The following is a 25,759-nucleotide window of genomic DNA, read 5'->3' as shown; positions in this document are numbered from 1 at the left end:
AGCTGCCTGTGCACTCTCAGGCTATGATACAGCAGCTTCCTATTTTGATCGCGATAAAGGAATTATGTTGATTCTGCAAGCTAGATACCCTCTCTCTCTCTCTCGGGTGACATCAATGCAGCAATGCCTGCTGGCTGTCATTGAACAAGCAACCAAATTCATGGCTGCATGGTACGGACAATCAAATTGTGCCACCATGTTAGAAGAATGTCAGAACTCATGGGCAGCGAAAGCGGGCAAAGATACTAACACCAAAGCGAAGCTCCATACCACCACCAACTGAAGCATTTATAGAAAACCTAAAACATTTTCAGGTGTGTGTGGAAAAAGTGCTTTGGATCCAGATGCACTACTACCTGAGCCACTTAAGGATGGATGGATACATGGTGATTGTTCTAACTCTCTGTTCCCAAAAACTGTACCATACAATGTCATGCTTGATCCTCCAAATATTTTGAAGTTTATCTGGTGAAAGTTACCCACCTTGTAAATTTGAGAGATGTGGATATAACAGTGCCAAACTGCCATATACCACATTCTTTTCAGGCCAGGGAGAAGTGAGTGTGTTGCAATGAAATGAAAAAATTAGCTTTCGCATTTGCACATAAAAACAGTGATGACGAGTAGTGACCTGATTATTTATATTAGGACACTCAACTATAGTTTGAATGACAAGAACACTAGTAATCATTTATAATGATTCTAAAATGAAATATTTGGTTCAAATGGTTTTGTTAAATATTTTTCACATTCAAGTGGACAGTGTATTGAATGAAAATCGAGGTCCGTGCCTATACCCACAACCCCTGCCCCATGTACCTCATTATTCAAACATGTATTGTTATTGATTGTCATTGCAAATGTTAAATACTTGCTTTTTATATATTAAAACTCTTTTGGCTTGATTTTGGCAAATTCTCACTAACAGGGATAGGGATGGCAGCAAGGGTGGGATGGGATGTCAATATTTCAAATGCTCTGCAGTGACAGTTTCAGGCAGATTTTTAAAATATATGGTCCTGAGATACAGAATCCACAAAAAAGCCTTATATGGACCTTAAAGCACGGTTGACCAGCGGGGTTGACAGACTAATGCTGAAGGAAGCTGCCATGGTCCAAAAGCTACACTACGTGTTTCTGTTCTCATGAGTCGCTTTCTATTTCATTCTTTCTGTTTAAAAATGGACAGAGTGCAACATTAAAATTCTATTAAAATGTGATACTTTCTCCACTCTTGATGGGCACTACCACAGTAACTGACACTGTGAAAATGGGGTATACATGAGCCATAAAAGAACTGGAAGTGCTTCTTCGGGTGCTTATTCATGTTAATTCCAATCAGGTATGCACACGCCGTGTGCACAACAGCTGGAAGATTTTTCCCCTAGCAGTATCCGTAGAGTCGGCCTGGGCGCCCCCTGGAGACACACCCTCATGATGCCCAGTATAGGGCCCTGCCAACCCGACCTCCCCTCAGTTCCTTCTTACCACCTGTGACGGCTAGCTGGAACTCCCCGCTGCTCTTGTGCTTGAAGTGTCTCAGGGAGGGTCACCATTGTAAAATCTGTAGAGGGTCTTGACCCAGGACCCTCAAGGACCAAGAACAGTGCCTTCAGGTTCTGCTTATGGAGGCAGCACTTCGGCCTTAGTCAGACCTCGGCGCGGTGGACCAGGCCTCAAGCACTCCTTCCTCGGTGCACAGTGATCCATGCGCAAGCCAGTGCTGAGGGAGGACTCCTCCAGGGACCCACGGCTCTGTGCACAGGTCCCAGTCTCACTCCTCGACCAAGTGGCCAGCAAGCGTTGAGGACCTACAGCTTTTCTCCACACCGGCAGAATTTGAGGCAGCATCAGACCTCCTGTAGCTGACAGCACCACCCTCCCCTCCAAGGCAAGAGAGGTCGCCAACGCCGGTTCCTGGCCCAATACACTCTGTGGGCAAGCTGGCAATATTGGCGGCGATGAGGGTATCATCCCCTGTGTGCTGAGCCCTGGCACTGGTGGCCCATATGGGGGAGCTGCTACTGTCCCCCAGTTGGCATCACTCGCTTGCACCAAGTCGCTCTGCTCTTCCATGTCGGAGCCCTCAGAGTCAGAAGCAGAGTCATCACACTTCAGTAGGATCAGAAGTTCCTGCTCCTACTGCAGCTGACAGCCCTACCTGAGACAGTGGCAGGCTCCTCAGTGGCCCTTCTGGACACCCTGGGGCTATCACCAGAGACTGGGCAGAGTCAGGATTTCAAACCAGTGCCGGTGGCCTCAGCGTCCTTCGGGCCACCACACATGCCCTCCACACCAGGGATCCTGCAGGGGACCCATCCGGCAGCTTTACTGACGTCGACGATCTCGGCACTGATTGGGGCATTGCTGACAGGAACGCTGATTGCCGCACCATCCACGGCACTGACCATGGCACCACCAGCAACACTATCCATGGCACTGACCACGGCACCAGTGTTCATCACTCCTAGGGACTCCAGAGGGGCCGAGGGCAGGGAGCAGGCTCCTGTGCCGGCCACCATCTCGTCGTCGTCCTCTCTGGATGAGATGGTGGCTAGCTCAGCAACTGCTCCAGCCTTCAAGGGTCCTACAGCAGCTGCTGAGATGAGTGGCCCAGAACCTGAACATCAAACCTGAGGAGATGGTGGAGGCGGCCGAGCTGATGGTCGACATTCTTTCCTCTCCAGGGCAATCCTGTATCGTGCTGCCAATGATTAAAACCATCAGCGATGCCATAAAGACTCTGTGGCAGACCCCATCCTTGTTGCCACCTACCGCCAAGAGGTACGAACAGAGATACTTTGTCCCCTCAAAGGGGTAGGAACACCTATATATGCACCCTCAGCTGGACTCTCTGATAGTGGACATGGCCAATCAGCTTGAGCACCAGGGCTACCAGGGGCCCTTTCCCAAGAATTAAGAGGCCAAAAAAACGGGATCTCTTCAGAAGAAAATCTGTTCCATGGGGGGGGGGGGCGGGGTTTGCTGCTCCATATCGCTAACCATCCAGGGGTGGTTAGCAGGTACAATTATAATGTTTGTGGGGCCAAGCAAAAAATTTGCAGAACTCCTCCTTATAGAATCTCACGTGGAGTTTTCTGCACTGGTAGAGGAGGGCAAATTAATTTCCCATGCATCCCTTCAGGCGGCTGGGGATGCAGCGGATGCAGCATATCGCATCATGGCTACCGGTGGCCATGAGGAGGAGTTCCTGTCTGCAGGTCTCTGGCCTCCCATATGAAGTGCAGCAGACTATCCAGGACCTGCCCTTTGAGGGTAAGTCTTTGTTTTCTGAGAAGACTGACTCAGCTGCACAGCCTCAAGGACCTCAAGCCACCTTGAAATCCCTGGGCCTCGACACCCCTGGCAACCAACGGAGCCCCCACCAAGGAATTATCAACCTCAGGGTAGGAAGGGCAGGTTGTTCAGGAGGAGTAGGAATTCAAGGAAGAGACCTCACCTCTCCTCTGGCCAGGGCTCTGGTGAGTCTAAACCCTCCTCAGGCCCAAAACAGGCCTTTTGAAAGTGCGCCCAGGGGCGATGCACCAGTGCAAAGATTGGATCCATCCTGCCTTACCTTTTTGTCTCATCTGTCCTATCTGTCCCCTTTCTACCATGCATGGGCCTGTATTACGTCGGACCGCTGGGTACTCCGCACGGTAGAGAGGGGATATTTGCTCCAATTCTCTGCCCCCCTGCCTTTCCAGCCCTCTTCCCCAGCCCTCTTCAGGGACCCTTCTCACAAGCAACTCCTTATACAGGATGTGCAATTGCTCCTCTTGGTGGGGGCAGTGGAAGAGGTTCATCAGGAGTAGAAGGGCAAGGGCTTCTATTCCTGGTATTTCCTAATACCGAAAGCCAAAGGTGGGCTCAGGCCCATCCTATACCTACGGAAATTCAACAAGTTCATTAAGAAACTCAGGTTCTTTTTCGAGTGCTTGCTCATATCGATTCCAATTAGGTGTGCGCGTGCAGCATGCACGATCGTCGGAAGATTTTTACCCTAGCAATACTCTGTGGGTCGGGTGAGATGCCCCCTGGAGTGGCACCCTTATGGCACCGGATATATGCCCCTGCCGAATCAGCACCCCTTCAGTTCCTTCTTACCGCCCATGATGATCTTTGGAACTGGGGAGTGTGGCTTAGCTGAACTCCACTTCCCTAGCTCTTAGCTCGTTTATACCTGTAGATAGTTATAGAGTAGTTAGTAGTAGTTTCTAGTTGTAGTTAATAGTAGTTATTGTCCTTAGTGTACATAATAATTGGAGGTAAGGGGTTTCTCCCTTTCCCTCCTTCCCAGTACCCGGGCTTATGCCTAGGTCTCCGTGCTTGGCCTGCCTTAAGCCTATGCCTACAGGAGAACCCCACGACTCCTATTTGAAGTGCCTGGGGGAATCCCATTCAAGCCTCGGACCAAAAAGGAGCAGGACTTTTGCTTGAAGCAGCTCCTCATGGAAGCGGCACTTAGCCTGATGTCCTCAGACCTGTGCTGAGATCCGGCACTGTCGGTTTGAAGCACACCTCCAGCACCACAGCTTCACAACCTGGCACTGGCAAAGACCCCCAGCACCAGACATCTCTGGTACTGCTACCAGTGCGGCACCGCTCACTGTCTCCGAGACCCAAGAAGCAGCACAAGCAACCTGCTGCACCTGTCCAGTTGCTGGCACCGCCTGTGCCCACCTTGGAGCAGCATCCCGTGCCGGACCGCCCCGCGAAGGCTCCAGCTCCAGCACTGTCGATTCTGGCGCTGCAAGTGCCATTGAGTCCAGTGCATATAAGCTCCCCATTGTGCACCGCGGTCGAGCTTGGCCTGCCTTCTACCCCGGAGACTTTCTCCATGACTCGTGACCTGATTGCGCTCACTGAGCCGGGACTGCCACAACCTTAGGTACCACCGGTGCGGGTTGTGCCCTCGACAGGGAAGCCCTCCATGATGTGCCTTCTGTCACAGAGCGAAATGGGTCGGCACTGATCTCGGTCCCAATCCAGATCACAGTCCCAATCCAGGCGCTGTCTCATCCACAGCACCGCTCGCTGTCCTGGCAATGATCACCATCTCGGCGCTGGTCGCACTTGCGGCTCCACTCTGCCTCTTGAAGATCTTCTTCCTGGTACACTCGGTACCAGTCCAGCTCCCAGCACCAATCCCAGCGCCAGTCTACTCGGAGTCGTTCCCGGCACTGCTCCAGCCATAAATCTTCATAGAGGTCCAGATCTGCCTCCCGGCACCGATACAACTGTCGGTCCTGGTCCAGGTCGCAGTACCATTTGAGACCGAGGCGTCAATCTCCATCTCCGTAGCGCGGCCTACAGCACAGGACAGTGTGACCCAGCATGAGCGATCGGCTCCACCTTGGCCGTCCTGCCCCAGCTCGAGGTCATCCCAAGTGGAGAGTGGCTACCATGTCCATGAACAAGACACGGATGAGGCTAGCCAATGACACGATGAGGGGCATGATCCTGCTCAGGGACCCCCACAATGGTCCTTTTGGACCCCTTAGGCATACCATCAGGTCCAAGGTGTCCCATCTGGGGCTTCTCGCTCTGCCCACTCGGAACCCTGGGTTCCGGAGGCCACTGTCAGTCACCTCCCCCCCAGGGGGTTCAGAGGCAATGGCCCTACCCTCAGGTAAGGCCCATGCACCTACCATGGACCTAGGGCAGCTGGATGGACGGATGGATGGACACACACACACACACGACTTGCCTCAGGATCCGTTAGTCCCGGGCATATCCTCCTCGTCTTCACCTGACGAGGCGGTGGCGGGCACGTCCTCCTCTGGCCCACCACCTATAGACCTCTGTGTGCACCAAGACTTACTTCGTAGGGTGGCACAAAACATGAACCTCCAGGTGGAGGAGGTGGTGGAGGTCGAGGACCCGGTGGTGGACATTTTATCTGCCGAGACCCTGACTCATATAGTCTTGCCATTTATTCAGACCATTCAGGCTAATGCCACCACAGTCTGGCAATCTCCGGCGTCTATTCCTCCCACTGCCAAGGGGGTGGAGAGGAAGTACTTGGTCCCCTCCAAAGACTATGAGTACTTGTACATTCACCCTCAACTGTGCTCCCTTGTTGTGCAATCCGTTAATAAGAGGGAAAGACACGGCCAACAAGCTCCTGCTCCTAAATCCAAGGACGCTAGATGCCAGGATTTATTCGACTGAAAGATCTATTCTATAGGCAGCCTACAACTCAGAGTGGCTAACCAGTAGGCCCTCTTGAGTCTTATAATACCTGGAACTTGATGGGGAAGTTCAAAGAGCTGGCTCCTCAGGAGCCCAGGGAGGAGTTTGGGGCCTTGCTAGAGGAGGGCAAAAAAGTAGCCAGAACATCTTTGCAGGCTTTGATAGATGTGGCAGACTCGGCAGCTAGGACTCTAGCCTTGGGCATAGCTATGCGCCACATTTCGTGGCTGCAGGTGTCCGGTCTCCCACCAGAACTGCAGCAAACGATTCAGAACCTACCCTTTGATGGCCAGCAGCTATTTTTGGACAAAACTGACTCCAGACTCCAGAGTCTGAAGGATAACTGGGACATCATGTGTTCACTGGGCATGTATACCCTGGTGACACAACGTAGGGCCTTCCAACCCCAACAGCAGCGCGCCTATCCTAACCCCCAGCCGAGACAGGACTTATCTAGAAGTCGCGGCTGGAGTTATAGGAGGTGACAACCTGGTCCTCAGATGGGCCAGAACCAGGGACCCCCCCAAACCATTGGTGGGGCCCAAACAACTTTTGAAGGTACGCCCGAGGGCGGAGCACCAGTCTCCTTACATGATCCTTCCCCACCTTTCACCAACTGCCTCTCCTATTTCCTCCCTGCGTGGTCCCACATAACGTCAGACCTCTGGGTCCCATGCATGGTGGAAAGTGGATACCGACTTCAGTTTGTTCCTCTCCTCCCCCGTCCCTCTTCAGGGACCCCTCTCATGAGCAACTCCTCCTAAAGGAGGTGCAAACGCTCCTAACTATCAAAGCTATAAAGGAGGTTCCAGAGGAACTGAGGGGCAGGGGGTTTTACTCCTGCTACTTCCTAATCCTCAAGGCAAAGCGGGGTCTACGGCCCATTCTGGACCTGCGCGGACTCAAAAAATTCATGATAAAGTTGAAGTTCCGCATGGTTTCCCTGGGGACCATTATTCCTTTCCTGGAGACTGAAGGACATGTACTTCCACATAGCAATTTACCTGCCACACAGGCGCTTCCTTCACTTTGTGGTCAACCAACAACACTTCCAATTCACCATACTTCCCTTTGGCCTATCCACAGCACCAAGGGTCTTTACAAAGTGTATGACTGTCGTTGCTGCCTCACTCCGTCAACATCAGATCCAAGTGTTCCCGTACCTCGATGACTGGTTCATTCGGGGTCGCTCCGAGCTTCAGGTGCAATCTCATGTTCAATTCACCATGAACTTGTTCAGACAGCTGGGCCTGCTGCTCAATGTCAAAAAGTCCACTTTGCAGCCGACCGAAAGAATAGACTTCATCGGAGCAGTCCTGGATTCAAATCTCACCCATGCGTGTCTACCGCATGCCCGCTTCCAGTCCATGATGAGCATTATCCACGGCCTCCAAAGCTTCCCGACCTCAACAGCACTCACATGCCTTGGTCTCCTGGGACACGTAGCGTCTTGCACCTTCGTGACCAGACATGCCAGACTGCGCCTCCGTCCACTTCAGGCCTGGCTCTCATCAGTGTACTGCCCAGGCTGGGACAATTTAGACACAGTGCTTACGGTACCAATGGAAGTTTTAACCTCCCTGGTTTGGTGGCTGAACCCCAACTTGGTATGTGGTGGAATGCCATTCCATGCCCCGCAGCCCTCACTTTCTGGTTGGGTGCAGCAAAGTCAGATACTTTATTATCTCAATCAATTGCATAGAGGGAGAGAGTACACCAGGACACAGGGATTCCCCCTCCTAGGCAGATCTCTCAACAGGTAAACAATTACAGTAAGCATTTATATCTTTATTACAGACAATAATAAGCAACACTGTACAGACAGTAGCAAGCAACAGCTGCATTTTGTTTATACATAGGTCATCCTGATAACTTATTTTTCTCACTTATTTTGACTCTAGTCCACATTCTGTCTTATCTACACAAGGTCGCAACAACTTCTCACACAGTTCTTTCCCACTCGCCTCACACAATCCTCGCTTCTACAAATCTCACGTTATTAGGGTTACAGTTAGCCTGACTCTTGCTAACAGAGACTGTCATGCATTACAAAACCCCTTCAAATCCCTGTCAGTTCTTTCTCTACTTCCACACCACGGACGCATCATCTCTGGGCTGGGGCGCTCATCTTGCAGACCTTTGGTCCACACAAGAAATAACCCTGCAGATCAACATACGGGAGCTGAGGGCAGTACGCCTGGCATGTCAGGTATTCCACAAACACCTTCAGGGCCATTGTGTCGCGGTTTTCACAGACAACACAATGGCCATTTTTTATATCAACAAACAAGGGGGAGCACAATTGTCCCCACTCTGTCATGAAGCCATTCGCCTTTGGGAATTCTGCGTAGCCCACTCGATCGAGCTGGTAGCGTCATTTCTCCCAGGAGTCCAGAACACCTTGGCAGATCGCCTCAGCAGACCCTTTCTGGCTCAAGAGTGGTCGATTCGCCTGGACATTATCCATTCTGTTTTCCGGAAGTGCAAGTTTCCCCACATAGACCTTTTTGCCTCTCGCGAGAATTGGAAGTACCAGGTGTTCTGCTCTCTCCAGGGGCACTCCCTATTGGACACCTTCCTGATGCCGTGGAAAGACCATGTCAGACCCACTGTATACAGTGTTTCATAAGGACAATGTACAGCTGCAACCACACCCCGCCTTCCTTCCTAAGGTGGTGTCTGTCTTCCATGTCAACCAAGACATCTTCCTTCCGTCTTCTACCCGAAGCTGCACGCTTCTCAACGAGAACAACCGCTGCATCCCCTAGATGTTCGCAGGGCCCTCGCCTTTTACATCGAACAATGAAACCTTTTAGGAGGATGACCCAGCTGTTCGTAGCTGTGGCAGGCCAGATGAAGGGCCTCCCGGTCTCCACACAGCGCATCTCGTCCTGGATTACATCATGCATCTGTGCATGCTATGAGTTAGCTGGTGTCCCAGCTAGGCATCTTACTGCCCGCTATACTCAGGCTCAAGCTTCGTCCTCCACCTTCCTGTCTCGTGTGCCCATACAGGAGATCTGTAGGGCAGTAACTTGGTCATCAGTACATACCTTCGCTTCCCACTATGCAATAGTGCAGCAGTCCAGGGGTGATGCTGCATTTGCTTCAGCGGTCCTTCACTCCACGATATCTCACTCCAACCCCACCACCTAGGTAAGGCTTGGGAGTCACCTAATTGGAATCGATATGAGCAAGCACTCGAAGAAGAAAAGACAGTTACTCACTTTTGTAACTGTTGTTCTTCGAGGTGTGTTGCTCATATCCATTCCAAACCCGCCCTCCTTCCCCTCTGTCGGAGCAGCTGGCAAGAAGGAACTGAGGTGGCGCTGGGTCAGCAGGAGCATATATCCGGCGCCACTCCAGGGGGCGCCTCAGCCAACCCACCGAATATTGCTAGGGTAAAAATCTTCCGATAATCGTGCACGTGGCGCGCGCACACCTAATTGGAATAGATATGAGCAACACATCTCAAAGAACAACAGTTACAAAGGTGAGTAACCATCTTTTCCACATGGTCTCTTTGGCCTCCATCGTCCCTTCCTTGGATCCAGGGGACTGGTATGCTGCCCTCGACTTGAAGGACGCATACTTTTATATAGGAATTACGCTGTCCCACAGAAAATACCTCAGGTTTGTGGTGCACAACAATCACTTCCAGTTCACAGTCCTCCCGTTCAGCCTGTCAGCAGCGCTTCGATATTTACCAAATGCATGGCAGTCATTGCCATGTTTCTGCACAGCTGCTGGGTACAGATGTTCCTGTACCTCGACAACTAGATGATCAAGAGCTGCTCCAGGACTCATGTGGAGGCACAAGTCAGATTCATCATTGCAACATTTGACGAACTGGGCCTTCTCCTGAACACAGGGAAGTCAACTCTGTCCCCTGTTAAGAGGATAGAGTTCATAGGGGCGTGCTGGACTCAACCCAGACCAGGGCGTACCTACCGGAATCAGTGTTCTGGGACCTGAGCAACATCATTCGGAGTCTTAGGCAGTTCCCCGAAACTCCTGGGACACATGGCTGCTCATACCTACGTGGTGCAACACACCAGGCTCAGACTCCGGCCACTCCAATCATGGCTAGCCTCGGTGTATTGGCCGGTTCAGGCAGTTTGGACAGGGTCTTGACTTTGCCTCACCCAGTCCTCAACTGTGGTAGATAGACCCACAGCTAGTGGGTGCATCGGACTTGGGCTGGGGAGCACATTTGGGAGACCTCTGGTCTCAGGTGGAGCTCATGCTCCACATCAATGTCAGAGAGCTGAGTGATACACCTGGCATGCCAGATTTTCCGAGTCCACGTAAGTGGGAGATGTATATCGGTGTTGACAGACAGCACCACAACAAACGGGGAGGTGCATGCTCCTCTCCCCTGTGCCAGGAAGCCGTCATGCTGTGGGACTTTTGCATAGAGCATTCAATACACCTGCAAGCATCGTACCTCCCTGGGGTACAGAACGAGTTAGTGGACTATCTCAGCAGGTTGTTCCATGGCCACGAGTGGTCCCTACGCTTGGACATCATGAACTCCATTTTCCAACAGTTGGGCTGTCTCCAGATAGACCTCTTTGCCACATGGCATAACAGGAAGTGTCAATAGTTCTGCACCTTCCTGAATCACAGCCTGGGCTCCATAAGATATGTTCCTCCTTTCCTGGGGAGGCCGTCTCCTATACGCATTTCCACTCTGGTCCACAAGGTGCTCCTCAAAATATAGAGAGATTAAGCATTGGTAATATTGATAGCCCCAGCCTGGCCCCACCACATTGGTACACGTTACTCCTGGATATGTCTGTGGAAGCCCCAGTCACCTGGCCATTCTTCCTGGACTTGATAACTCAGGCTCACAGCCATCTTCAGCACTGGAACCTCGAGTCATTGCACCTAACAGCATGGATGCTCCATGGCTAAACTCGATGGAGCTTTCCTGCTGGGACCAGGGTAGACACGTTCTCCTTGGCAGTAGGAAACCCTCCACCAGAGCTACCTACCTTGCCAAGTGGAAGACATTTTCAATCTGGTCAGCACAGCATCATTCGTCCCCGACACTCACCTCTATTCCACTCATACTGGGACTATCTTCTCCATCTCAAGCAGCAGGGACTGTCCATGTCATCAATAAGGGTTCACTTGGTTGCCATCTGTGCATTCTATCCAGGCACAGAGGGCCCGTCAGTCTTTGCCAACCCATTGGTCAGCCATTTTCTCAAAGGTCTCAGTAGGCTATATCAGCAAGTCCGGCAGCCAGTCACGGCCTGGGACCTTAATCTGCTCCTTTCCAGGTTGACATGGCCGCCCTTTGAACCACTAGCGACGTGTTCCCTGCTCTACCTCTCGTACAAGGTGGCATTTTGGTAGCGATAACCTCAGCCAGGGTGCTATCTGAGCTCAAGGCCCTAACATCAGAGCCTCCCTACTGTGTTCTATAAGGACGAGGTGCCGTTCAGTTCCCACCTGTCTTTCCTTCCGAAGGTTGTCTCCCATTTCCACATCAACCCGGACATCTTCCTCCTAGTGTTCTATCCTAAGCCACACTCGAGTGGCAGGGAGCAGAGGCTTCACTCATTGGATGTCCTCAGAGGGTTAGCCTTTTACATCGGGAGAATGAAGTCATTCCAAAGTCCATTCAACTACTCATGGCTGTGGCAGACAAGATGAAGGGTCTTCCTATCTCCTCTCAACGAATTTCATCGTGGATCACGTCCTGCATTCGAGAGTGTTACAGCCTGGCAGAGGTGCCTGTCCCTCCGCTCACTGTGCACTCCACCAGGGTGCAGGCTTCTTCAGCAGCGTTCCTGGCGCAGGTTCCCACCCTGGAAATATGCAGAGCAGCAGTGTGGTCCTCCATCCACACTTTCACCACTCGCTATGCAATCACCAAGCAGGCCAGAGACGATGCGGCCTTTGGTGGAGCGGTGCTCCAGTCTGTGAACACTCCAACCCTGCCTCCTGAATTTAGGTTTGCAAGTCATCTGATCTGGAATTGACATGAACAAGCACTCTTAGAAGAAAAAACGGTTATTCACCTTCTCATGTTCATTCCCATTCAAGTCCATTTCAATACCCACCGTTCTTCTCCGCTGTCAGAGTAGCCGGCAAGAAGGAATGGGGAGGGAGGGGAAGGTCAGGTTGGCAGGGCTCTATACCGGGCACCATGAGGGCGCAACTCCAGGGGGCGCCCAGGCCGGCCCGACAGATGATACTAGGGGAAAAATCTTCCGACTGTCTTGCACGCAGCATGTGCACACCTGATTGGACCGGACATAAACAACACATCTCAAAGAACAACAGCCACGAGAAGGTGTGTAATTGTGTTTTCTCTGGAAAGATGTAGCTGATTATCAGTAAAGTGTATTTGCTGATGCTCTGAAGGCATGGTGGTAAAATTAATATCCTTGCCTGATTTGTAATCACACACATCTGAATGAATTCAATAGCCAGTTAGCTAATCACTCTGCACCCAATTCCAGGCAATAAAGAGTATTTAGGCAGCTTTATAGTGTACTTGGGTAATTTTTTCCCTATTCACGTGCACTCAGTAAGAGATTTGGAATTTCTTGGACAAGAAATTGCAAAGTCATTGAATGACCAATAAAATTATCTACAATGGTAGGCTTCATGTGAAATAATACAGACAGATATTGCCTAATGGTATATGTAACTTTTTTAATTGCAATATATAATAAAGGAAATGGACATAATGGTTTTCCTGTAACTAATCTCCAGTGTTGACAGTAGGACACAGGCACTGCAAAAAGAGAGTAAAATTGGTGTCTTATCCAAGTGGGGGAAACCTCTTGCCTCATTACTAAACAGCTCTGTAGTATATACAGCAGAACCCTGTTTATCTGTTCTAGTTGAGACTGGGGCCAGATCAGATGATCAAAAATTCAGGGTATGTCTACACTACCTGCCAGATGGGCGGGCAGCTATCGATCCAATGGGAGTCGATTTATTGTGTCTAGTCTAGACGCGATAAATTGATCCCCGAACGCTCTCCCATCGACTCCTGTACTCCACTGCCACGAGAGGCACAGGTGGTGACAACAGGGGAGTGGCAGCAGTTGACTCACTGTGGTGAAGACACCACAGTAAGTCGATCTAAGTACGTAAGTTGCATAACTTAGATCAATCTCTTCTTCCCCTCCCTCCCAGACCAGGCCTCAGATAATCCAGAGAATGGGAAAGTGCAAAGCTGTAGCACCATCTATCGGTCACAAGAGAGATTGCCTGTTTCTGGACCTGTGTGCATTGGTTGTTCGGTTAATACAGAGAGCTGGATAATGGAGGATTGGATAAATGGGGTTCTACTGTCTTCTAAATAATTACTACAGTAGGTCTTAATTGCATTGCTTGCATCAAATCTGTAATTCTGTCTGAGTGGGTTCTTTCTGCCATATGAGCATTCTTGGTGCTCAATTTGCCTTCTCTAGTTTTTGATATCAACCATCCCCCACTGACTGAATTACAGCCTTGTATTCAATTGCCCAGTATATTATAATATATATATTTTATATATGTAAATATGTTGTAATTCATAACATTTCCACTGACCAAATGTAGCTTTGGTTCATCCTTCTGTGATGTTATCATGGAACATGCCCTGTTTCAAAACTAGCAGTGGAGGGGTAGAGGGAGGAAGGGCTCTAGATTAGAAATATCCAGAGGTTTTCTGCAAACTAACTTTTACTGTTATCTCTAGAAAGTAAATGATTAGGTCCATTCAGGTACACAGTGATGGGTGAAATTAAACACAAACTTGACAAATGACTTGATGGGTTATCTGTGCTGCTCCAAATGAAATTGTGGGAATTTTGTTTTTCAAAGAAAATTGGAATTGACTTTCCTTTTGCCTGTTTTAGGTTATACATTCAAACATTTTAAAAAACTGTTAAATAAAGATACTTAATTTTTAAGTCGATTTTGTTCAGTTCTTTCTGGATCACTGTATGGTTTGAAATCCAGTCGTTTGCCTTTTGTTCTTTGCACTGTGACATTACAGAAAAGTTTCCCTGATTTTAAAGGGTCACTGCCATGGAGTTTAGGCCTTGACTGAAACCTATCTTAAAAATTATTCAAACTGGTGTCTAATATCCTCATTTCTCAAGTAACTACTTGTTCATAAACAATTCACTATACCATCATAAAGAATTGTTCTATATTTCCATGTGGATCCACACACATTTCCATGGGGATCTCTCCTTTCTTTTGTCTCCTGAAACTTGGGTTACAACAGTACCAAAATAACCAGCTATGGCAATTTAGGCCCATTTTGTGATGTGCCATATCATGTACTTTTTTGTTTTGTTTTCTGAAAGGCAAATTTCTGAAGGGACTAAATCTCCACTGAAAGTAAAGGCAAATCCTGGATGCAGCTAAAAGAAATGTGCCCTGCTGTCTTAGCCGTTTCCTAGTGGATGCGAGTTATTAAATAGTGTATGTACCCGTTTCCGTGCCCCTTGTTTTTCAGTGCACACTGCTTTCCTTTTACAGATACAAAGCAATACAGTAAGTCAAAAATTCAGAAACATCTTGTTACCTGCTTTTTAAAGAATTGACAAAGCAACAGCTCTGTTCAGACTGAGGGGGACTGAGAGACAACTGCTTCCATTCACATAAAGAGGACTCTAAACCAGAAAGACCAGTTTTGTGGAAATAAAGGATAGTAAATAGTAAGATACAATCTGTCCCCAAAGCCCAGCTCAGGATCTCTGCAGTTGTATAAATTGCAGGATTAGCACAGTAAGGATTAATATGGATTGTATAATGTTCAATTGTTTTGAATTGCAAACACAAACCTATATCTCAGTTTGTTCTGTTATGTGAATCTCCAGCATTTATAGCCTGGCAAACGTTAGGTGCCGCTTCTAACATACAAATACCTTAAAGGGAATTGGGTCCAGTGCTGTGATCCTGCTAGCTCTGCACCATTTCTGCTGGAGCTCCCCAATTCGGGGGCAGACTGGGAGCATAGGCACCAACTTCTGCTGGTGCCGGTAAGTGCTCAACCTGACTCCAGCCCTTCCCCACCCCCTCCTGCCCCCATTCCAACCCCTTCCCCAAAGTCCCCGCCCCCTCCCTGCCCCATTCAACTGCTTCCCAAATCCCTGCCCCAGACCTGCCTCTTCCCCGCCTCCTCCCCTGAGTGCACCATGTCCCCATCCTCCCCACTCCCTCCCAGAGCTTGCTACAGCTGTTTGGTGGCAGCAAGCACTGGGAGGTAGGCGGAGGAGCGGAGACATGGTGCGCTCGGGAGGAGGCAGAGGTGAGATAGGGAGCTTGGCTGCCAGTGGGTGCAGAGCACCCACCAGTTTTTCCCTGTGGATGCTCCAGCCCCAGAGCACCCATGGTGTTGGCGCCTATGATTGGGAGTGGGAGGAGATATGATTGGGAGTGTCCTGTGCATGTCTGCTGGCCACTGAAGCCATTACAACAGGAGCATAAGTGAAGGCAACCCGCAGGGCTGGTCTAGCTTATGTTGGGCATCAGACCCAACTCCAGTCCTCTCATAATTAGGGAGGTACAAGGCATCTCCTTGAACCAACCCATGGCAGAATCTTCCCTGTCATGTTTGCAACGTGCATAAACGCAGAATCTATTGTCAGTTCCTTGATGGAGCAAAGCAGTAATCTGCTCCTGCACTACATTGCACTGTCACTTGGTCAGATCATTGACAGACATAGGCAGTTCTTGGTTGGGAGACCTCCCGGCAAAACCAAGGTACTGTAAGAAATTCTGGTGGTTAGTAGGTGGCCCTTTTTCCTCTGTCGGTACTGAGCTAAGGGCCTAGCATGGTGCCATCTATCTAGTTGCTTCTATTGCCTCCATCACCATAATATCTGAGTACATCGAAGGCACGTCTTTTGACTAAGGTGTAAAACCAAGCTGTGGACTTTTGCTTAGTTGGCAAGCCCTGTAAGGGCCATAGAAGCCAAAGATTTATTTCTCTCCTTCCTGATAAAAGACAGTAATTCTCTCCAAGGAGGATTTTTGACCTGAAAAGTCCCCACAAACGTGCAGGTAGCCATGCTTAGAAAGCAATACAAAGCTTCTTTACAGCCTCTCTGGCAAACATGCGCTACAAGGTCCTGGGGCAGTGTCTTGGAGCTTTGTAACCCAGAACCAAAATAAATTCAAATTGATATTCTGTGGCTATTGCACTTATGTTTGCTGTGTCCATTGAATCCATATCCCTGGCAGCTATTGCAGTGGCTAGGCCCTAACTTTGTCTGAAGTCCTAGGCAGCAGATAATTACATCTCTACCTCAATATAATGCTGTCCTCGGGAGCCAAAAAATCTTACCACGTTATAGGTGAAACAGTGTTATATTGAACTTGCTTTGATCCACTGGAGTGCACAGGACCCCCCGCCTCCCCGGAGCACTGTTTTACCGCATTATATCTGTATTTGTGTTGTATCTGGTCGTGTTATATTGAGGTAGAGGTGTATTTGAAGCAAATCCACTCTGCCCCAGTTCTCAGGTGGAAATCTTTGAGAGAAAAGATTGTGTCATTGGCTAACTCCTTGCCAATCAGAGGAGCTGACATGTTTACTCCCAACTCCAGCAAAGCCCAGAAAGGACTGCAAGACCTGGCTGTGGCTTGGAGTTTCTTTCATACCTTAGCTATGAGAAGAAATTGGCAAAGGGATACCTCATTATTCCAGGGATAAGACCTACACCCAGACCAGCTGAGGGAGGCTAGTTCAGGGAACCAACTCTGCCCCTCCTGCCTGGCCATTTGGATACTATTACACCGCTGGGCCTGATGCTGTCTAGAACTAGGCCAAGGGATCAGAATACCTAGCTCCTCAGATATTTGGTGCTAATCAGCTTAGAGACTGCTACTGGGAATAGTGCATATATTCTGTAGTCCACTACACGTACAGTTGCACCTTCCTCCGAAGCATCTGGTAATGGCCACTATCAGGATCAGGCCGGTGGACTAGATGGCCCCTATGTAGGTACAGTCTGGCAATTCTCATGTTCCTTTGTTCCTAATTGTTGTTGAAAATGGTTTAGTCGCTAATGCAAATGAGACAAAAATGCCTGTAACACTGTTAGAGGAGCTTGAGAGAGGCCACCCACAAGTGGGCCGGGCAGTTCACAGAAACAAAATAAGCCCCTGCTCCAAAGAACCCACAGTGAAAAATGATATGCAACATTAGGAGGGAGGGTAGCAAAGGGGAGGGGATGAGTCCAGGACAAACAAGTGTCACAGCTTTGTGATACAGTGTAGGTAAAGCGATTGTCTTGAGGGTTCAGTCGAGTTCTCACCTTCTTTCTGCAATGGTACTGAACCATTCTCAACAGCAGCCCATTGCTCACAACCATTGTCAGCAATAGGACATGTTTCCAATGGAGACAGGGCCAGTGGAAGGTCTTTAAAAGAGTGACATAATGAGAGTACAATACCATCATCAAAAGTTTGAATTATTCCTATTTCTGAGAAGATTGAGTCACTTAACTCCCTCAAGATTATAGGAGCTCTCTGCCCTGGAGAAACAGAATCTTCCATCAGGAACAAAGTTGGGGCAGTCTGGAGCTTTCCTTACATTTACCAAAATCTGCATGAAAAATGTAACTTTGTGGCAAGGAAGTAATTGATTTCCTCTCAGTCTTCCCGATATATGTTCTGCCTGTTGGAGTCCTTCCTGCTCCCTGCCAGCATTGCTAGAGATGCTTTTTAAAGTGATGATACTGACCATGAAATGGAAGTGGGATGGGTGTAATCACAAACCTGGCACAGAGCCACTGGCTGTGAGCAGACACCAGGTTCCCTTGTTCAGAGGCATCTCAATGACCGGAGTCAGATAACCTGAATATGGCTCATCTTATGAGAATCAAAGGCCATGTGTAATTACAGCTTTCTGTTTTGTTCTTCAGTAATGAGAAATATGATTCATCCACAGTAATCCTCTGTCTTTGCTCTGGCATGGGTAACTTCTCTGACCTCCAGTGCCCACTCCCAGTTCTGAGTCTCTTTATTATCGTCCGTTCAGTTTGTCTGGTTCCTGCAACCTCTTGTTTTCTGTCTTCTCTAGTACTTAGGTCCTTGGAAACTGACCCCTCTTATTTATTTACTAATAACCACCTCTCCTCTACTGAATGCAAAGGAATTTGGAAAGAACAGCTTGCAGTGGTGTGACCCTAAGAACCACTCACTGCCAACTGGCATAGGTGATACTGATCCTCACAATCATCACGTAATGTACGTATAGACGATATTTAAGAAGTTGTATGTATGTACTGAAAATATATTTTAGGATCGGTGTCACAGACAGGGTTGACAAACAAGTATTTCCCAGACAAAGGGATGTTGGTTTACCTGTCTGCCTAGAATCATGTGAAAATTAAGCATTGTAAACAGATACAATTGAGGAGGTGTGTGAATTGAACAGGGGAGAACTCTGGGGGGAAAAAAGACAATGAACTCTTTAACAGTTGCTGGTGGTCTGTGCAGAGATGGCAAGTCATGTGATGCCAGTTCCTCCTTGTTTCCATCTGCTTCTACAGCCATCCAGGCTCTTCATTGCAAAGAAGAGCACAGAGGCCTGTAAAAGTAGCTGGAAACAAGAGGAGCATCCACAATAACTTCCTTGATGGGGGACTGTTGCTCATAAGAGGAGATGGGGAAATGGGAGCCATCAAACAGAGACATGAGTTACCAGTGGATCTGGAGCTGCCGCATGTGATTGGGAGTCATCTGCGGGAGCAGAGCCAGGAGCCTGGAGCTTTCCAGTGGCAAAGAAATGTTCAGGAGATGAGGAAATCAAGCCTGAGCAGCATGTGAGCAGCATGTGCAGGGTAGAGGGTGGAAGGAAGGATCATTCTGGGAGAGTGTAGGGAGGGAAGGGGCAGGAGGGGACGAGGACCAGACAGCCACGAACTACATTCAGGGGCAAGAGAAGAGTAGAACAGGGGCCGGGCTGATGAAATATGGAGCAAAGGGAGACGGGTTGATCAGTTATCTTCCCCAGAGGTTCAGTTGCTCTGGTTACCACAGGAATGTTGCAGTTTCAAATGGTGGTGTGGCTGGGCAGCTGAGGTCTCCAAGTGCTCTTCAGCTGCAGTTTGAGAATCTTGGGGACCTGTACTGGCCTCATTGAGTGCAGCTTCCTCTCTGCTAGAGGGACTGACCTGTGAGGCAACAGGAAAAGGGTGAAATTAGTGGAAATTGGCTCAAAAGCTCTGAAGAGGAAGAAATTACATTGACAAGTACTTGGAGGGATAAGCGCCCGAATGGGAGGGGCTGTTCAGACAGTCCAAGGCAGGAATGGAAATAATCGGAGTCAAATAAAATGTTGGTGCAACGTCAGAGCAAATTCCCTGACTGAAGAATCTTTTTCCCTGTGGCATAGCCAGCAAAAGGGGCAGGAGCCTCATTGCATCCCCGACTTTGGAGTTGGCCAAGAAAAGGTGCTCAGCTCATGAGCAAACGCTCCTGGTACCAACCATACCATCAGACACCAACACACAATCAGTACTCAGCACCTCATTAACTTGTATGCTAATGCTGCCACCTAGTGAGACCATTGCACACTCCAGTCACACACCAGTGCCGACAAGCAGTTCTTCGGGCCTGGCTACACTCGAAACTCCAAAGCGCTCCCGCAGCACCGCTCCCGCGGCAGCACTTTGAAGTGCGAGTGTGGTCACGGCACCAGCGCTGGGAGAGAGCTGGGAGCTCTCCCAGCGCTGCAGGTACTCCACCTCCCCGTGGGGATTAGCTTACAGCGCTGGGAGCCGCGCTCCCAGTGCTGGGGCACTGTTTACACTGGCGCTTTGCAGCGCTGTAACTTACTGCACTCGGGGGGGTGTTTTTTTCACACCCCTGAGCGAGAAAGTTGCAGCGCTGTAAAGCGCCAGTGTAGCCAAGGCCTTCGAGTGATTGCTCATGTGTGTTCCACAGTAGGTGTGCATACTCGCCACGTGCGCCGGTGCTGGAAGTTTTTCCCTTAGCAGTAACCGTAGTGGGAAAGTGCCACTCGCAACTCCTGGAGTGGCGCCTGCCTGGCACAGTATAAGGGGAGCTGCGCAGTCCCCACACCCTCAGTTCCTTCTTGCCTCCAGTGAAGGTACGTCGGAACTGCTCAGCTCCAGCCTTGCTACAGCTTGTCCTCAGAACTGTTCGTTCAGTAGTACCTGTAGTCAGTTTAGTTTTCAGTAAAGTTTAGTTAGTTAGTGAGCTGTGGCCGGGGCATGCTCTGCACCCTGGGCTTTAAGTCGTGCGGCTCTTGCAGGTGTTCTAGGCCAAGGAGTGACCTGCATGCAGACTGCCTGCGCTGCTTGGGAGAAACCCATATCAGCGAAAGGTGTAAGATCTGCAAGTTGCTCAAACCCTAGACTAAAAAAGAAAGGGACATTAGACTCCAGGCCATCCTGATGGAGTCGGCACTGGCCCCGACCCTGGCATGCCACTCCGATCCAGTACCTGGTACCACGGCATCGGTGCACGGAGACCCTCCGGTACCCTCGACTAGTCGGCACCGCTCTCCTTCCATGGGGCATGCCAAGAGGACCAGAAAGACTCCCTCTTCACAACGGCACCGAGGGAAGTCTGGGGACAGAGACTAGACCCATGTCTGGTAGTCCTCAATCCCCATCAGGCCCTAGGCCTCCAACTCACACAGAGTAGAGTAACCCTGCGCCTTTGGAGCAGGCCTCTCTGGATGTCCAGATGCCATCTATGCCCTAAGCCCTCTAGGTGGCTAAGGACGTCATGTCCATGCTGGGGCCGGGAGTGCCGCCAATGTCGGCCCCACACTCCAGAGGCAAGCCGCCGCTGGGATCGCCACAGTCACCACCAGCCTTGTACTGGTCTCAGTCAAGGGAACGTTCCCGACACCGCTCACTGCCCAGTAACCGTTCAGGTCTCAGTCCATGTGGATCGCCCTCAACACCGGCCAGACTGACTGGATGGTGCCATCCAATCAGGACTCCCAGCACCGCTTGTCTTCACATAGCAAGCTCAGATGGGACTGTGGCAGACGTTGCCAATGGTCCTCGTCTCGAAGGCAGTGCCGCAGTTGGTCACGGCATGACCATCGACACTGTTCCTACTCGGAATCCTGCTCAAAGTCTCCGCAAAGGCACTGTTACCCTGGGCGTTGATCGCCGGCTCCTCTCTGTTGCAGGTCTGCCCATAGAGATTGCTCGCAGAGCAGCTACCACCATCAGTGCCGTTCTCCCGCCTTGAGGTCACGGTCCTGTGGTCGACGTAGATCCCGGCACTGCCACCACTCCCGGTCCAGAGACAGCAGCATGTCACGTGCCAGCCCGACCATTGCTCAGTCATCTGTCTACAGGCCAGGCCAGCCAGCCTGATCGGCCGGCCCTGCCAGTGCCTCAGCAAGTGCAATGGCACCATGCGTTGTGGCCAGCCCAGTGGTACCAGTGGGCACCATGCTCGAGCAGGAGGTCGGGAGGCTCCTGGAACTGGGATCGATAGAGGCGATACCCAAGGAGTTCATGGGCAAGGGGTAGTACTCCCGGTATTTCCTTAGGCCAAAGAGGGACTCAGACCCATACTAGACCTGCAAGGTCTGAACCAGTACTTGGTAAAACTCAAGTTTCGTATGGTTTCCCTGGCCTCCATCATCCTGTTCCTGGATCCCGGGGATTGGTATGCGGCCCTCGATCTACAGGATGTGTACTTCCCCATTCACATATTTGAGGAGCACAGATGCTTCCTCCATTTTGTGGTGGGACAGAATCACTACCAATTTACGGTCCTCCCGTTTGGTCTGTCCAGTGCCCCCAGGGTCTTTACAAAGTGCATGTCGGTGGTAGCAGCCCACCTCAGGCGCTGGGGGAGGTCCAGATATTCCCCTATCTAGATGACTGGCTGGTCAAGGGCACCTTCCGTTCGCAGGTGAGGGATCATGTGGCCCTCCTCCTGTCCACATGCGCTGCCCTGGGCCTGTTGGTAAACAACACCAAGTCCATGTTAGTCCTGGTTCAAAGCATAGAGTTTATCGGGGTGCTCCTGGACACAATGTCAGCCAGGACCTTTCTCCTCACAGGCAGGTTTGAGACTCTGAAAGGGCTCATCAACTCGATCGTAAGGTTCCCGGTGATGATGGCCAGGTCCTGCCTAAGCTGCTAGGTCACATGTCAGCATGCACGTACGTAATCTGCCACGCCAGGCTCAGGATGAGGCCTCTACAACTCTGGTTGGCCTTGCAGTTCTCCCAAGGCATGGACAGGTTGGACAAGGTCCTCGCCATGCCGAACTCGGTGACCGCCTCCCTATAGTGGTGGTCCACATCGAGCAACATGCTCTGAGGGGTCCTGTTCAGGGACAGGACCCTATCTGTGCAGCTGGTGTCCAATGCATCAGACCTGGGCTGGGGAGCCCATGTGAGTAGTTTTCAGACCCAACGCCTGTGGTCTCTGCAAGACCTGACCCTTCACATAAACATCAAGAAACTCAGGACTGTGCAGCTGGCGTGTATGGCCTTCCACTCACACCTGAATGGTAAAGTAGTCAGAGTTCTTACGAACAACACGGCCTCGATGTTCTATATCAACAGGCAAGGTGAGGCCCGATCCTCCGTCCTCTGCCACGAAGCTCTCAGCCTGTGGACTTCTGAATAGCCCACAACATCCACCCAAAAGCCTTTCACCTACCGGACACCCGGAACATGAGGGCAGATCGCTTGAGCAGGGGCTTTTCCTCTCTGCATGAGTGGTCCCTACACCCAGAAGTGGCTCGCCAGCTTTTCCAGAGGTGAGGAACTCCCCAGGTGGACCTATTCGCGACCTGACAGAACTGACAATGCCCCCAGTTCTGCTCCGGGGGTGGCCTGGGGAGTAGCGCTATCTCCGATGCTTTTATCCTGCCCTGGTCAGGCCAACTCCTATACGCCTTCCCCCCCTTTCCTGATGATCAGCAGTGTCCTAGAGAAAATAAGGACGAACAAGGCACGGGTCCTCCTCGTTGCCCCGGCATGGCCCAGGCAGCACTGGTATGGGACCCTCTTGGGCCTGGCGGTGGCTCTGCCATGTCTGTAGCCACTCCACCCGGACCTGCTCTCTCAGGACTGGGGCTGTCTCCTCCACCCCATCCTGGCAGCTCTTCACCTCACGGTGTGGCTGCTCAGTGGCTAGGTGGCGAGGAGAGGACATGCTCAGCTCCGGTTCAGCATGTCTTCCTTGAGAGTAGATGGCCCTCCACTTGCTGCTCTTAGATGGCAAAGTGGTCTCGTTTTGCTAGGTGGGCGACAGACTAAGGTGTATCCCCAATGGCCATCTCGATCCAGCTTATCCTCGATTACCTCCTCCGCCTGAGGGCCCAGAGCCTGGCACCCTTGTCGGTCAGGGTGCATCTGGCAGCCATATCAGCTTTCCATCCTCCGGTGCAAGGACACACGGTGTTCTCCCATGCTATGACCAGCAGGTTCCTTAAGGGGTTGGACCAGCTTCACCCGTGTTCTAAGCCCCTGGTCCCACAAGTGGGACCTGAATCTGGTGCTGGCTCAGCTTACGGGGCCCCCATTTGAGCCACTGGCCACGTGTTCCTGGTCTCATCTCTCATGGAAGGCGGCCTTCCTGGTTGCTATCACATCGACCAGGCGTGTCTCGGAGCTCAGAGCCCACACCCCACATTCCTCCCGAAGGTGGTCCCAGCCTACCACATGGGTCAGGACATTTTTCTACCAGCCCTTGCCTCAAACCTCACGAGACTAATGAGGAATGCCGCTTCCACATGCTCGATGTGATGCAGGCTCTGGGCTTTCTACCTCGAGCAAACCAAGCCATTCAGAAAGTCCTCGCAGCTGTTTGTCACCTCAGCTGAGCAAGCTAGAGCCAACTGGATCACTTCGTGTATCCGCTCCTGTTGTGAACTGGCGGGTGTTCCCCTGCAGTCCATTGTGAGGGCACTCTCAACTCTAGCACAGGCCTCATTAGCTGCCTTTTTGGCCCACGTCCCTATTCAGGACATTGGTAGGGCTGCCACGTGGTCTTTGGTTCACACGTTCACCTCGCACCATGCGATAGTCTCCCAAACTAGAGATGATGCTGGGTTCAGCAGGGCGGTACTCTGTCCCGAGAACTTGTGAATTCCTACCTACCTCCAGCAGATACAGCTTGGAATCACCTACTGTGGAATACACATGAGCAGTCACTCGAAGAAGAAAATAGTTACCTTTTCTGTAACTGGTGTTCTTCGAGATGTGTTGCTCATATCCATTCCAGTTAGGTGTGTGCGCGCCGCGTGCACGTTCGTCGGAGATTCTTACCCTAGCAACACTCGGTGGGCCGGCAGGGTGCCCCCTGGAGTGGCGCCGCCATGGCGCCGGTTATATACCCCAGCCGACCCGGCCACCCTTCAGTTCCTTCTTGCCGGCTACTCCGACAGTGGGGAAGGAGGGCGGGTGTGGAATGGATATGAGCAACACATCTCGAAGAACAACAGTTACAAAGGTGAGTAACCGTCTTTTCTCCTTCGAGTGCTTGCTCATATCCATTCCAGTTAGGTGATTCCCAAGCCTTACCTAGGCGGTGGGGTCGGAGCGAGACATTGCGGAATGTAAGACCGCAGAGCCGAAGGCGGCATCGTCTCTGGACTGTTGGACCAATGCATAGTGCGATGCAAAGGTGTGGATGGAAGACCAGGTGGCCGCGCGGCAGATTTCCTGTATGGGAACATGGGCCAAGAATGCGGCAGATGAGGCTTGCACCCGAGTAGAGTGGGCGGTAAGATGGCCAGTTGGAACATGAGCCAGGTCATAGCATGTCCGAATACAGGATGTCACCCAAGAAGCAATCTGTTGGGAAGAGATTGCCATGCCCTTCATACGTTCTGCCACCACTACAAATAGCTGAGGTGAATGCCGGAAGGGTTTGGTCCTCTCGATGTAAAACGTGAGAGCCCTACAAACATCCAGAGTATGCAGCTGCTGTTCCTGTTGCGATGAGTGCGGTTTTGGAAAAAAGACTGGCAGGAAGATGTCCTGATTAACATGAAAGGAGGAGATGACCTTGGGGAGGAACGCCGGGTGTGGTCGCAGCTGTACCTTGTCCTTATGGAACACTGTATACGGGGGATCCACAGTCAAAGCTCTAAGTTCTGAGACTCATCTAGCCGAGGTGACAGCAACTACGAATGCTGTCTTCCAGGACAGGTACAGCAGCGAGCATGTGGCTAAAGGCTCAAAGAGGGGGCCCCATGAGCCTGGCTAAGACGAGGTTCAGGTCCCAGGTAGGGGCTGGTTGTCTGACCTGGGGATAGAGTCGCTCCAAGCCCTTGAGGAATCTGGAAACTATAGGATGGGAAAAAACAGAACTGCCAGCCTCCCCAGGATGGAAGGTGGAAATAGCTGCAAGGTGCACTCTTTGCGAAGAGATCACTAGACCTTGCTCTTTGAGAGACGATAAATAGTCCAAGATGGTGGGGACTGATACAGCCTGCGGAGAAAGGTCCTGCTTGAACACACCAGTGACAGAAGCGTTTCCATTTAGTAAGGTATGTTGATCGCGTGGAGGGCTTTCTGCTTCCCAGCAGCACTTGTTGCACTGCGGCGGAACAACGCAACTCCGATTGGCTCAACCAG

At 50.8% G+C, this 25,759-nt stretch overlaps 1 protein-coding gene across 1 annotated transcript in view; it reads left to right on the top strand.

Annotated features, from left to right (window-relative positions):
• SPPL2B (signal peptide peptidase like 2B) overlaps positions 1 to 25,759 on the top strand; it is a 175,053-nt gene that overhangs the window by 134,086 nt on the left and 15,208 nt on the right. The gene's annotated exons all lie outside the window — the stretch shown is intronic.

The sequence above is a fragment of the Gopherus flavomarginatus genome, chromosome 24 (assembly GCF_025201925.1).
Source record: "Gopherus flavomarginatus isolate rGopFla2 chromosome 24, rGopFla2.mat.asm, whole genome shotgun sequence".
NCBI lineage: Eukaryota > Metazoa > Chordata > Testudines > Testudinidae > Gopherus > Gopherus flavomarginatus.
This window is presented reverse-complemented; position numbering and strand designations above follow the sequence as displayed.